Source organism: Narcine bancroftii, chromosome 3, assembly GCF_036971445.1.
Source record: "Narcine bancroftii isolate sNarBan1 chromosome 3, sNarBan1.hap1, whole genome shotgun sequence".
In the NCBI taxonomy this organism is placed as follows: Eukaryota; Metazoa; Chordata; class Chondrichthyes; order Torpediniformes; family Narcinidae; genus Narcine; species Narcine bancroftii.
The window spans coordinates 45,254,931-45,267,024 of NC_091471.1; positions in this window are offsets into that span (position 1 = coordinate 45,254,931).

Genomic DNA, 12,094 nt, shown 5'->3' on the forward strand with positions numbered 1-12,094 from the left:
AAGGCTACCTGTACTTATTTTCTGGTCTCTGGGCACTGCACTCACATTCCTGATCACATTTGGGGACTTCGTACAATTTGAATGTCAAATTAAACAGATATAGCTCTCTGTATATAATAAAGGTCTCATTCCACAGAGATTATCCTCGGAATGCAAGGTCATTGAAGACTTTAGGAAGGGAAAGCCAGAGGTGTACGGTCCAGTAATCATTGGGAGACCAGAGGAGGAGAGTGTGAGTAAATTTAAATGCCTGAGAGTGATTATTTCTGAGGACCTTTCCTGGACCAAATATACTAATATCATCGTGAAGGAGTTTGTGTAGATTCAGTATGACATTGGAAACCTTAGCAAACTCTACAGATGTGTTATGGAAAGTGTGCTGACCAACTGCATCATGACCTAGTATTGGAGCACCACTGCCTCTGAGTGGGAAGCCCTGTAAGAGATCATGGACACAGCCCAACACATCACAGGCAAAAGTCTCCCCACCATCGAGAAAATCTACATGGAATCCTGCTGGCAGAGAGCAGCAGCAATCATCAAGGATTCACACCACCCAGGATATGTTCTGTTTTGCTACTGCCATCAGGAAAGAGGTACAGATGCCACAAGACTCACACTACCAGGTTTAGGAACAGTTGCTACCTAAACAACAGACTCAATCAGAATCTATTGCACTTTATTTGTTAATTATTTTTATGTATTACCACAATCAGTTTGTTTACATTTCTTTCTTTCTTTACATTTCTCTCTTTCATACACCTATCTTTTTCTTGAGTACAGTTTGCATGACTGATATGTAGAAATTTTGCCTGGCCCTCAGGGAAAAAAAAAACAGAGTTGTATGTAATATCACGTATGTACTTGAACAATAAATTTGAACTTGTACTTGGTTAGTAAGGAAAGGAAAGGGAAGTTCTGCCTGTCATCATAATTAGCTGAATATAGTACAGTTGCTGAGTTTCTGTTCTTGAAACCAGATGGTTTTCAATTTATGAAGACAACATTGTCAGCATGGACAAGTTGGACTGAAGGGACTGTTTCCATGCTGTAATACTCAATTGTGATGGAATATTTGTAGATGTATTTTTGGAGATAAATTAGTAAAATTCAAATAGATTACATACATACATACACACACTTTAAAATAGTTATTATTTGAAATACTGAAGAATTCATATTCAGTGACTTTACAGAAACTATGGAGAATGTTATGCACATTTCACAAGTAGGTGCTAGTTGAAATGATGTCATGAATGAATGGGGTGTTGTCTTTAAAGCAACAAGCAGGAGAAACACTGTCTATTGATAGCACTTTACAAGGATTTTGACAGAGTGCACAGAAAGGTCAGTCCGGGGTTCTTGTTTACCTAAAAGCAACAGATTGACCAAGAAGACGAACTCCTATTGTTTTCTGGAGAAAGAGGGAGGGTTTGAAAGTGAGAGAGAGAAGGACATGTGGCTGGCAGTTGGAATCTGAGATGGAGAGAGAAAGACACTCAGATTGAACAGTGTCAGCAGGAGAAGCTTGTTGGAATTAAAACAGAAGCTCCAGAGTGGCGGATGGCTGCAAGTGCTATCTGGCTGATGTTTCTCTTGGAATAAGTGAAACAGAAAGGAGCTCTGTGATAGCCTGAAAGAAAGGGGTTATCATCTGGAGAACCCTGATGGGGCAAGTTTCATCAGCAAGACATTGAGGTGACTAATAGTGGTACCTCAGTTGTGGAAATCCAGGAACAACAAATCTCTCTCTGCAAATCTACAAAGAACCTTCCTGAGCAGTAAATATTTACCTTTCGTGCACCAAAGCCTGGTGAACTTTATACATGTTAAATTCTGTGCACTGTATAAGAATTGTCTGCAACCAGTGAACTTGGAAGAATGAGAAGTCAGATTGAACTGTGAACCAAAGAGCTTTTCTTAAATTTGCACAGACATTACACACACATGCACTTAGAAGTAGAAGGGGGTTAAGTTGGGTAGTTAAGTTAATAGTGATAAGTTAAAGCTTGACTCTGTTTTCATCTTTAAAGATAATTACAAACAACTTTTGTTTAAGTAACTACTTGTCGTGGTGAATATCTATTGCTGCTAGGTTTTGGGGTCCTTTGGGCTTGTAACAACTTAACTATATAACTTAGGGTGCAGTTCTAGAAACTGAGTCTCCAGTGAATATGCTCATAAGCACCCTCAATGGTAGCTTCTGACTGCTGGTCAGATTAAGATATCGAAGAGAAGATTTTCCCTAATTTTCCACCACTACCATCAAACATTTATTTATTTTTCTGTATGAGGGTGTTTCATTTATAACCCATATTTATTTGGCTGAGCCATTGTAATCCTGCTAGTGAAGACACGACAACTATGCTGTTGTGGAAAGGGTTCAATGTATTAGATGCAGTGATAATGAAGGAATGGCAATATATTTCTCAATCAAGATGATGCATGTCTTGGAGGAGAAAAATGCACTAGTTACTCTTGACCTTTTGATGCTTGAGGTCACAGTTGGAAAGCACGGTCAGAGTAGCCTAAGCAAGTGTTTGTGGTACATTTTGAAGATCATGCACATTGTAACCATGGAGGAGAGGATCAATATTTAAGTTAGTTGATGGATTTCCCGAATAGTGTCAAATGACTGAGATTTGAAGACAATTTAATTAAATTCCTTGTGTGTCTTGTTGTTAGTGCCAGGAGATGACTCACTGAATGCATGGTGTTCAGCCTCTCATCTCCTCTTGCAGGTACAGATACAGTATTACTGTATATATGGCTGCTCCAATTGAGTTTCTGGTCAATAGTGCTTCTTAACCCTTGGCTATGCAGGTCGCAATATCACTATGCAACTTCATATAGTAGATGTGATTGGACTTGCTCTTCTTGAAGATGACTGTGGCTGAAGATGTAGGAGTTACAAAATAAAAACTGAAAAAGCATGGAATACTTAGCAGGTAAAGCTGCATCTATGAGGGACTCACATCTTTCTTTGGCTTGGCTTCGCGGACGAAGATTTATGGAGGGGGTAAAAGTCCACGTCAGCTGCAGGCTCGTTTGTGGCTGACAAGTCCGATGCGGGACAGGCAGACACGGTTGCAGCGGCTGCAGGGGAAAATTGGTTGGTTGGGGTTGGGTGTTGGGTTTTTCCTCCTTTGCCTTTTGTCAGTGAGGTGGGCTCTGCGGTCTTCTTCAAAGGAGGTTGCTGCCCGCCAAACTGTGAGGCGCCAAGATGCACGGTTGGAGGCGATATCAGCCCACTGGCGGTGGTCAATGTGGCAGGCACCAAGAGATTTCTTTAGGCAGTCCTTGTACCTCTTCTTTGGTGCACCTCTGTCACGGTGGCCAGTGGAGAGCTCGCCATATAACACGATCTTGGGAAGGCGATGGTCCTCCATTCTGGAGACGTGACCCACCCAGCGCAGCTGGATCTTCAGCAGCGTGGACTCGATGCTGTCGACCTCTGCCATCTCGAGTACTTCGACGTTAGGGATGAAAGCGCTCCAATGGATGTTGAGGATGGAGCGGAGACAACGCTGGTGGAAGCGTTCTAGGAGCCGTAGGTGATGCCGGTAGAGGACCCATGACTCACATCAGAACTAAATTAACTGACAATCCAATGGTTAAACATACTTTGAAGATCTGGGTACACTTTAGAAAACATTTTGGTTTAATGAGATTTTCCCTCTCTAGTCCCATATTTTCTAATTATTTCTTTGAACCTTCCATGATTGATGTAGCTTTTAAAGAATGGTATAGATTAGACAGTAAATATTTTGAAGATCTATTTATTGAAAGGAGTCTTTCAATAACTTTTAACAACTGTCAGTTAAATATAGTTTTCCAAGTACTCTTTTTTAATCGTTATTTTCAGATTAGAGAACTTTTGCAATCTCAATTACATACATTTCCTAAGAGCTTTGATAAGAATTTAATAGATGTAATTTTAAATTTAGAACCTGTTTACAATGGTTCAATATCTAACACAGTATTAGATGGTTTAGATGGTTCTCAACCATTTTCTTTCCACTCACATATCACTTTAAGTAATCCCTATGCCATCAGTGCTCTGTGATTAATAAGGGATTTCTTAAGGTGGCATGTGAGTGGGAGGGAAGGTTCAGAATCATTGCTCTAGACCCAAATGTTACTGAAATTATTTGCTTGAGAAAAAATATGATTGGACCATTTCCTTTGGAGTTATGAAATCGTGCACATAACAAGTCAATTAGGTATGATTAAAACCTTTCAAACTTTTTCATTCCACCCACATACAACCTTAAGCAATCTCTTACTAATCACAGAGCTCCTGTGGCATAGAGAATGCTTAAAGTGATATGTGAGTGGAAAGAAAAAGGTTGAGAACCACTGATATAACATTTATTACATGTCGTTGGGAATGAGCGTAACTCCTTTAGATAAAAATTTAAAAGCCTGGGAACAGGACCTACAGTTTTCAATCTCTGAAGAAACTTGGTATGTAATTTTTAAATTGGTTAATGTCTCATCTTTATGTTCTCGCCACCATCTCCTACAATTTAAAGTAGTCCATAGGGCTCACATGTCCAAAATCAAGCTATCTTGCTTTTATGCAGATGGATCTCCTTGTTCTGATAGAATGGGATGCTTCACTAATTCATATGTTTTGGACATGTCCGAGTCTTGGGAAATACAGGAAGGAAGTATGTCAAACTTTTTCTATACTTTTTAAAGTTAATTTTAAGCTTAATCTTTTAACTGCCTTGTTTGGTACCATTGGAGAGAGTGGCATACATTTAATGGCATCTGATTTGCATATTTTCTTCTGTCCGGACAGGCAGTGTTGCTTAGGTGGAAGGATGTTGCTCCGCCTACTCACGCTCAATGGTTATGTGACATTATGTCATGTTTAAATTTAGTGAAGATTTGATGCTCAATATGCAATTTGAATTTAAGTTTTCAAAAACTGTGGGATCCTTTTTGAATTACTTTCAACATCTTTGATTTGGTATTAATGCAGAGATGTTGACTAATAAGGTAATTTATTACTGTGACAGGGAACTTATTTTTTATTTTCTTACCAAACAACTTCAATTTTGGAAGTGGCATTAGATTTTCTTTTTATAACAAAACATTTCTATAATATAATTTGTTTGATTAAGAATGCTGGGTACTGTGGATGAAAAAAAATGATCTGAGGGTAGTGCATTCTGTACTTCACTATTTTTTGATTTTAATGTGTATTTTTATGTACTTTTTTTAATGTAGAATTTCAATTGAAATAAAAATATTGAAAAAGAACTTCCTGTGCGAGCATCTCATCCATCAACTCGATTGGAGTTCTGTCCTCCAAGGTGTCGAGGCGCAGCATCTGAGCGGCCCGCTGGCACCTGGAGAGGCCGAGGGAGCCAGTGAGCACCTGCTTGATGGTCCCATACTTATCTTCCGCGGGTGGGTGCTGAACGAAGTGCAGCACTCATTTGGCGGGGACCTGGTCCAGGACGGTGATCACATGGTAAAACTTGGTCGAATCCGATGAAATCTGGCGGATGTGAAACTGAGCCTCTGCGTGGCTGAACCAGGTCTCTAGCTCCTGAACCCAGAAGTCAGGAAGCTTGATGGCTATAGCATTTATCGAAGGGTCATTCACGTCGGGTTCAAAGATGTTTGAACCTGTTGGGGTCACCAATTGTAGCGACAGCTACACTGCTAACTGAAGGATCACACAACCAGACAGGTTGAGTTCAGTGAGCAAACCTGATTTATTGCAGGCTGCCTGGCTGGTCTTATACTCCCAGCCCGGACTTGGCTGAGAACTGAGCTGGGGGGCCCCGACGTCACCAGGGCATCACATGGGTCGCCAAGCACGAGCTTCCAAACGCGATGCTGAGGTCAGAGGAAACACCTGACAGTGCCATTTTGGCCGGCTGCCCCGCTGCATGCATGTTAGGTGGGGCCGGTTCGCCTGCATAATGGCGTACCGCCACATTCCACGTTCCAATAAAAGATCATCTACTTGAAATGTTAACTCACTTTTTCTTTCACCTCAGATACTGCTTGAGACCTTAAGTCTTTCCTGTGCCCTTTGTCTTACTCCCTGTCTCTTTAGATTTGCAGAATAGGTTTTTATTCTCTGTCCTTCTCTGTTTTCATTCTTTTCATCCATGTAAATCTTTCAGCCAGATTGGCTGCAATTAACAATCCGTTAGCAATTTCACTTAGCCAGTAGAGTAAGCATATGTATTATTCACTCTCTTGGTGTCCAGCTTGTTGCAAACAGTCTCTTCATTCTTCCCAATGCCTTTCATCCTCTATGTACAGTTAAACATGTTTTACTTTTACACTTAATTCTGATGAAAGGTCATTGATCTCAAAATATTAAAACTGTTCCTCTCTCCATGGATGCTGCCTGGTCTATTGAGTATTTCTGGTGTTTTCTATTCTTACCTGTTTGATAGATGGTCAGACTCTAGACTGCTTCCTGGTAATTTCTCATCAGTACTTGGTGAAAACTGGGCTGGTGACAATTGAGACCTGGAAGCCAAGAATAGGTGAGCTTTGAAACTAAAAATGTAATCCTAATCAATTTGAATCCTTTTGATTTGTCCTTTCTTAATCCATTCTTGAAACCCACACATTTTTCTACCACCTTTTAGCACTTCCATTAAAAAATATTTTGCCTGCATTTCCATTTTCTGTTAGATCTCCTTGAATTGTTCCAAACTTTTGTAAAAGTATTTACCATCTATTTCTTTTGTCTTGAATGAAAAAAATTATATTTGATATCATTGAGTCGAACGAAACCTCTCATTAAGATCAAAGAAATAAGGCTGCAGTTAAACATATTCATTGAATAAATGTTTTTCTTTTCCCAATTTTTCTCTTCCTTCCCATTCAATCCAGTCAACAGTCGTCCATAAAGGATAATCAGACAAAACAAAACGATGATTTTAATTCGTGCCACATGTGCAGCCTAGGAACTGTGGTGGATGTTTTTCATAGCTTTGTAAATGTGGTATATATATAAAAAAATAACTTGCAGAATTTCCATTTTAAACATATGGAGCACATCAAAAAAGACACAGAGAAAGATAAAATCAGATAAATATTTCCGTTTGGGAGTCTCAGCAAAGCCCATTTTTGAATGCTGCTTTTGAGAGAATCTTCCTGTGCCATGGGCTATTGGATCATGGTGAATGGAAGAATGGAAGAAAATTAGACAGGGAGGAATGCAGGTTCCCAGTGGAACCCATCCAATTTTACAACTATCTTCTCCTTTCTGCAGTTACATTTATAGCCACGAATTTCATAGTCCAATACAACACAGGAGGAATCCAAGGAAAATATTTTGTCCCATCCAAGCCTTAAATATATGATGAAGGGTCATTTGGTCCTGTTGGTTATGGCAAGTGCCTGCTCAGGTACTGCTTAACCAGGATTAGATTATATATCAACCCCACATTTCAAGTTGTAAATTCCAGGCTTCCATCAATCATTGGGAGAAAAAGAATGGTTGATGCTTTGGGACAAAGTACTTCACAAGACTAGCGATTATGGAAAAGATATGCTAGTGTAAAGAGAACAGGGTGGAAGAGTAGTGCAGGGGCCCATGGGAGACTGGTGAACTAGGGAATGGTGATGCATGATAGAGAGAGACAGAAGATTGGCAGATGCCAGACAAAGGGAAGGAGAGGTATGAAATACAAAGGGGTCAGGTAGAGGAAGATGAATCATACAGGGTGGAATGGATGATTAGATATTAAGGGGAGTCAATGTTGGAATTTGATGAGAAGAGAATAAGATATGAAGGGAGACAAGATGGAATCATGGAGGGAGTGGAAGAATCCATGGTTGAGATGGGGTGGGGTGGGATGGAATCAGAGAAGAAGGGGAATGAGAATGGGTAAAAGGTAAAGGGAAGAAAAAATGGGGAGGGGCAGGTGAGGAAGGCAGCACAGTTAAAAAGGGTGGCACAGTTAGTGCAACGCTGTTACAGTGCCAGTAAGCAGGGTTCGAATCCGGCACTGACTGTAAGGAATTTGTACGTTCTCCCCATGTCTATGTGGGTTCCCTCCAGGCACTCCGATTTCCTCCCACCCTTCAAAATGGATCAGGGTTGTAGGTCATTTGAGTTCAATTGGGCAGTATGGGCTTGCTGGCCAAAAGGGCCCATTTCCTTGCTGTTTGTCTAATAATTTTTAAAAAAAGGGAAAGGGGGAAGAATGGAAAAGGCATCAAAGAAGAGAGAGTTGACTACCCAGATGGAATATGTGACTTTGTTCCTCTGGTTTATGTTTGACCTAACTCTGGCAGTGGAGAAGCCCCAGGTCAGACAAATCAGTGTGGGAATGGCAAAAGGGGTTTAAATAACATGCAACCAGGAGCCTAGGATGACATCTGCAGGCAGAGCAGAGATCCACAGCAAAATGGAACCCATCTGCATATGGTCTTACTGATGTATCATATCAGGAACACTGGATGCAATAGGTAAGGTTGGAGAAGGTTCCTGTAAATCTTTGCTTTACATGGAATGGCTGTTTAGGTTCCTGGATGGTGGTGAGGGAGAAAGTGTAAGGGCAAGATTAGCACGCAGCAGTTGCAGAGGGGGGTGGTGAGGGAAGAGCAGACAATGCAATTGAGAAGGGTCTGATCCCTGCAGAAGGTGGAAAGGGATGGGGAGGGGTAGATGTATCTGATGGTGGGGCCTAGTTGCAGCTGGTGGAGATGACAGAGGAGAGTGTGCTACATGTGGAGGCAGGAGGAAGTGAAAGCTGAACCCTATCCCTGATCTGTTTGGAGGGGGAGGTTCAATAGCAGAACTCTGAGAAATGGGAGAAATGCAGGAAATGGCTTGATTGACCACATTAGAGGGGAAGCCACAAAAGCCATTAGAGGAAATTTCAGATTCCCGAAATGAAAGTCTTCATCTTGAGAGCAGATGTGGCAGAAGCTGAGAAACTGGGAGAAGGGGTGGCATCCTACAGGAGACAGGTTAGAAGGAGGTGTGGTCAAGGTAGAACCTCCTTGGTTCCATCTGGTCTCCCTTTACAGCGAACATTCTCAACCTTTTTTTTTCACTATGGTCCCTTAGGACTGCTCAACATTTATGGGCCTCCTTCCCTGTGAAGCAAACAAATTTAGTTGGTTTCTACTGTACTTCTCTCCTACTGACTAAATAAAAAACATAACAAATATTTTATAATTTCAGTCCATGGCCTCCAGGTGGGTGTACGTCCCCGACTGAGAATGGTGACTTTATGCCACCATTGTCACCTTCTCAACTTAAATATTCCAGTATTGGCAGCCTATTTCTTCTCATCACCTACTCCACCCTGTGTGACTACCTGATCCTTTGATTGTCATGAATTTCTCTCCCTTTGTCTGGCACCTACAAATCTCCAGTCTCTGTTTCATCTCTCCCTGGTTCACCAATCCCATGTGGACCCCTGAACTACCCCTCGGTCCTTTTACACCTGCTTCTCTTCTCAACATCCCCCGTCTTGATGAAAGGTTTCAGCCTGAAATGTCGACCATTCTTTTTCTTTCACTGATACTGCTCTACCCGTTGAGTTCCTCTGAAAATTATGTTTAGCTTCAGATTCCAACATTCGCAGTCTCCTGTGTCCCCCATCAATCATCGACAGTTTTTAAAAAAAAAAATCCTTTCTAATCCTTTCACATCCATCACTTGGTGAATGATGTCTTTACTGAAGAAATAGGTCTTGCCTGTTTGCTGTTCACTTATATTTTAACATACTTCCTTTATTCCAAAGAAAGCAACTCAGACTTAAACACTCTCTCATAAACAAAACTTCCCAGCTCCTGCAATATTCTGGAAAATCTCCTGATTCTTCCTTTAGCTTATCACATCCTTCCTGTGTTTGGTGGCCAAAATCATACAAATCACTTATTAGTCTCTCATGGGGATTATGGCCAGAGATTGCTTAAGATCAGAGTGGAATTTCTTCTTTAGTGGCCAAGTCCATTGGTTCCAGGGTTGAGTTAAATGCTTCAGTAAAACTGCAGCTTGATGGAGCAATGGATTTTTAGATATTAACGGAATCAAGGCATGTACTGACTGTGGAGCAAAACAGTTTTGAAGTACAAGATCAGCCATGATTTTACTGAATGGTGAAGCAGGCTCTCCCTCACTCATTTTACTCTGTCCACTCTCCCACCCAGCCTTTCCTCTCCCTCTCCTCTCTCCTATCTCAGCTTCCATTACCTTCACTTTCCCACCTCTTCCTCACAATCCCTCCAACACCCAACCTCTCCATCCTCTGCTCTTCCCCTGACTTCCCCTTTGTTTAGCTGAAGCCACATCCTCCTGTAAGTGTCAGTGAAGCAACTCTATCATGGAGTGGAGTGACTGCCTTCTGACAGTGTGTGTGCATTTCTTCTCTCCTGTCACCTTGACTGTCTGACCTTCAAGATTGAGGAACTTGATGTCTTTGCCCCAACTCAGATCAATTCTTATTTCATCATCTGCCGACTGAATATCTAACTCCCGGAACCAACCTTCATTACAACTATCACAGCTACATTTTAGCACTTCCATTATATGTTTCCAGGTCTTTGATGTTCTTAAGATCAGTTTACTCAACAACTTGTGTCGGTCCCGAAAGGAAAGAATGGAAAACAAGAGATGGAGACTCAACAGTTGACTGACATTGGTATTGATGATGATCAGGTTAACCGTGATTTGGAAGTGACTTATCATATTTGATTATATTATATTTTGCAGTTTGTTCTGTTCGGGGGAGGTGGTTCAACTACCAATTCTTCTGAATTTTGTGGCATTTGTCACTCCCGTGTAATTGAGGGAGGTTCTACACATATTGTTGTAGTTTCTTTTTTGTTAGGAGTTTTTCCTTTTCACTTTTTTATGGGGGTCTTAATGTTCTTTCTTTATTTGAGGAGTGGGCCCAATTTTCAAAGTAAGAAAGAATTTGGACAGGAACATGAACGGGAGAGATTATGGAGGGTTATGGACCAGGTGCAGGTCACGGTATGAGGAAGTTTGGCAGAGATTAGAAGAGCCAAATGACTTGTTTTCTGTGCTATAATATTCTATGGCTCTATGACAGTTTTCTGAGTAAATATCGATGGAAAAAAAAACATTTAAGATCTCCCCCATCTCTTCTGCCTTCAAACATAGCCGACCACTCTGATCTTCAATTAAGTCCCTTACTTAATATACCTGTAAAAACCCTTAGAATTTTTCCTTCACATTATCTGCCAAAGTAACTTTCATGTCTTCTTTCAGCCCTCTTAAGATTTTTCTTGTATATTTATACTCCACAAGTACCTCATTCGCATCAAAACATATATAGTATTTATCCATAACATAAAAATAATAAAAATGATGACACAAAAGTAATACAGTTTTTATATATTTTCTTCCCCCCCCAGCCCACCCCCACCCTCCCTAAAAAAATAGGAAAAAAGAAAAAGAAAAAACCTGCCTAATAAACTTATATCTTTTAATTAATTAATTTCAGTTTGCATAACAATCTTAAACCATAATTAATTAGGGTGGATTGGATGGGGGCATGGTGGATGCTGCAGGTAAAGTCGTAGCAATAAAATCCATGTAGGGTTTCCAAATCTTATCAAATTTTTCTGGTTGAATTCATTGATTATACATTATTCTTTCTACTAATGGTATACAATTTAATAATTCCATTTGCCATCTATTCAACCCCACAATATCACCAGATTTCCATGTTACAGCTATAGATTTTTTGCTATGTCTATTGCTACACTTAAAAACTTATTTTGATAAATATCTAACTTCAATTGGGAAATTGTATACCATTAGAAAGAATAATGTATAATCTACGAATTCAACCAGAAAAATTTGATAAGATTTGGAAACCTTTGGAAATATCTCCCAATAAAAATACTCTGGGATCCTTTAAAATGTGTTCCAAAAAAATATTTATATCCTTCCAAAACTTATCTACTTTTTCACATTGCCAGACTGCATGCAGGAAAGATAACTTCTTTATCACATCCAAAACATTGATCAGAACAATTCAAATGAGGTGCATGCAATTTGTGTGGAGTATAATATAATTAATGTAAAAAATTAAATTGTACCATTTGATAGCTAACATTAATT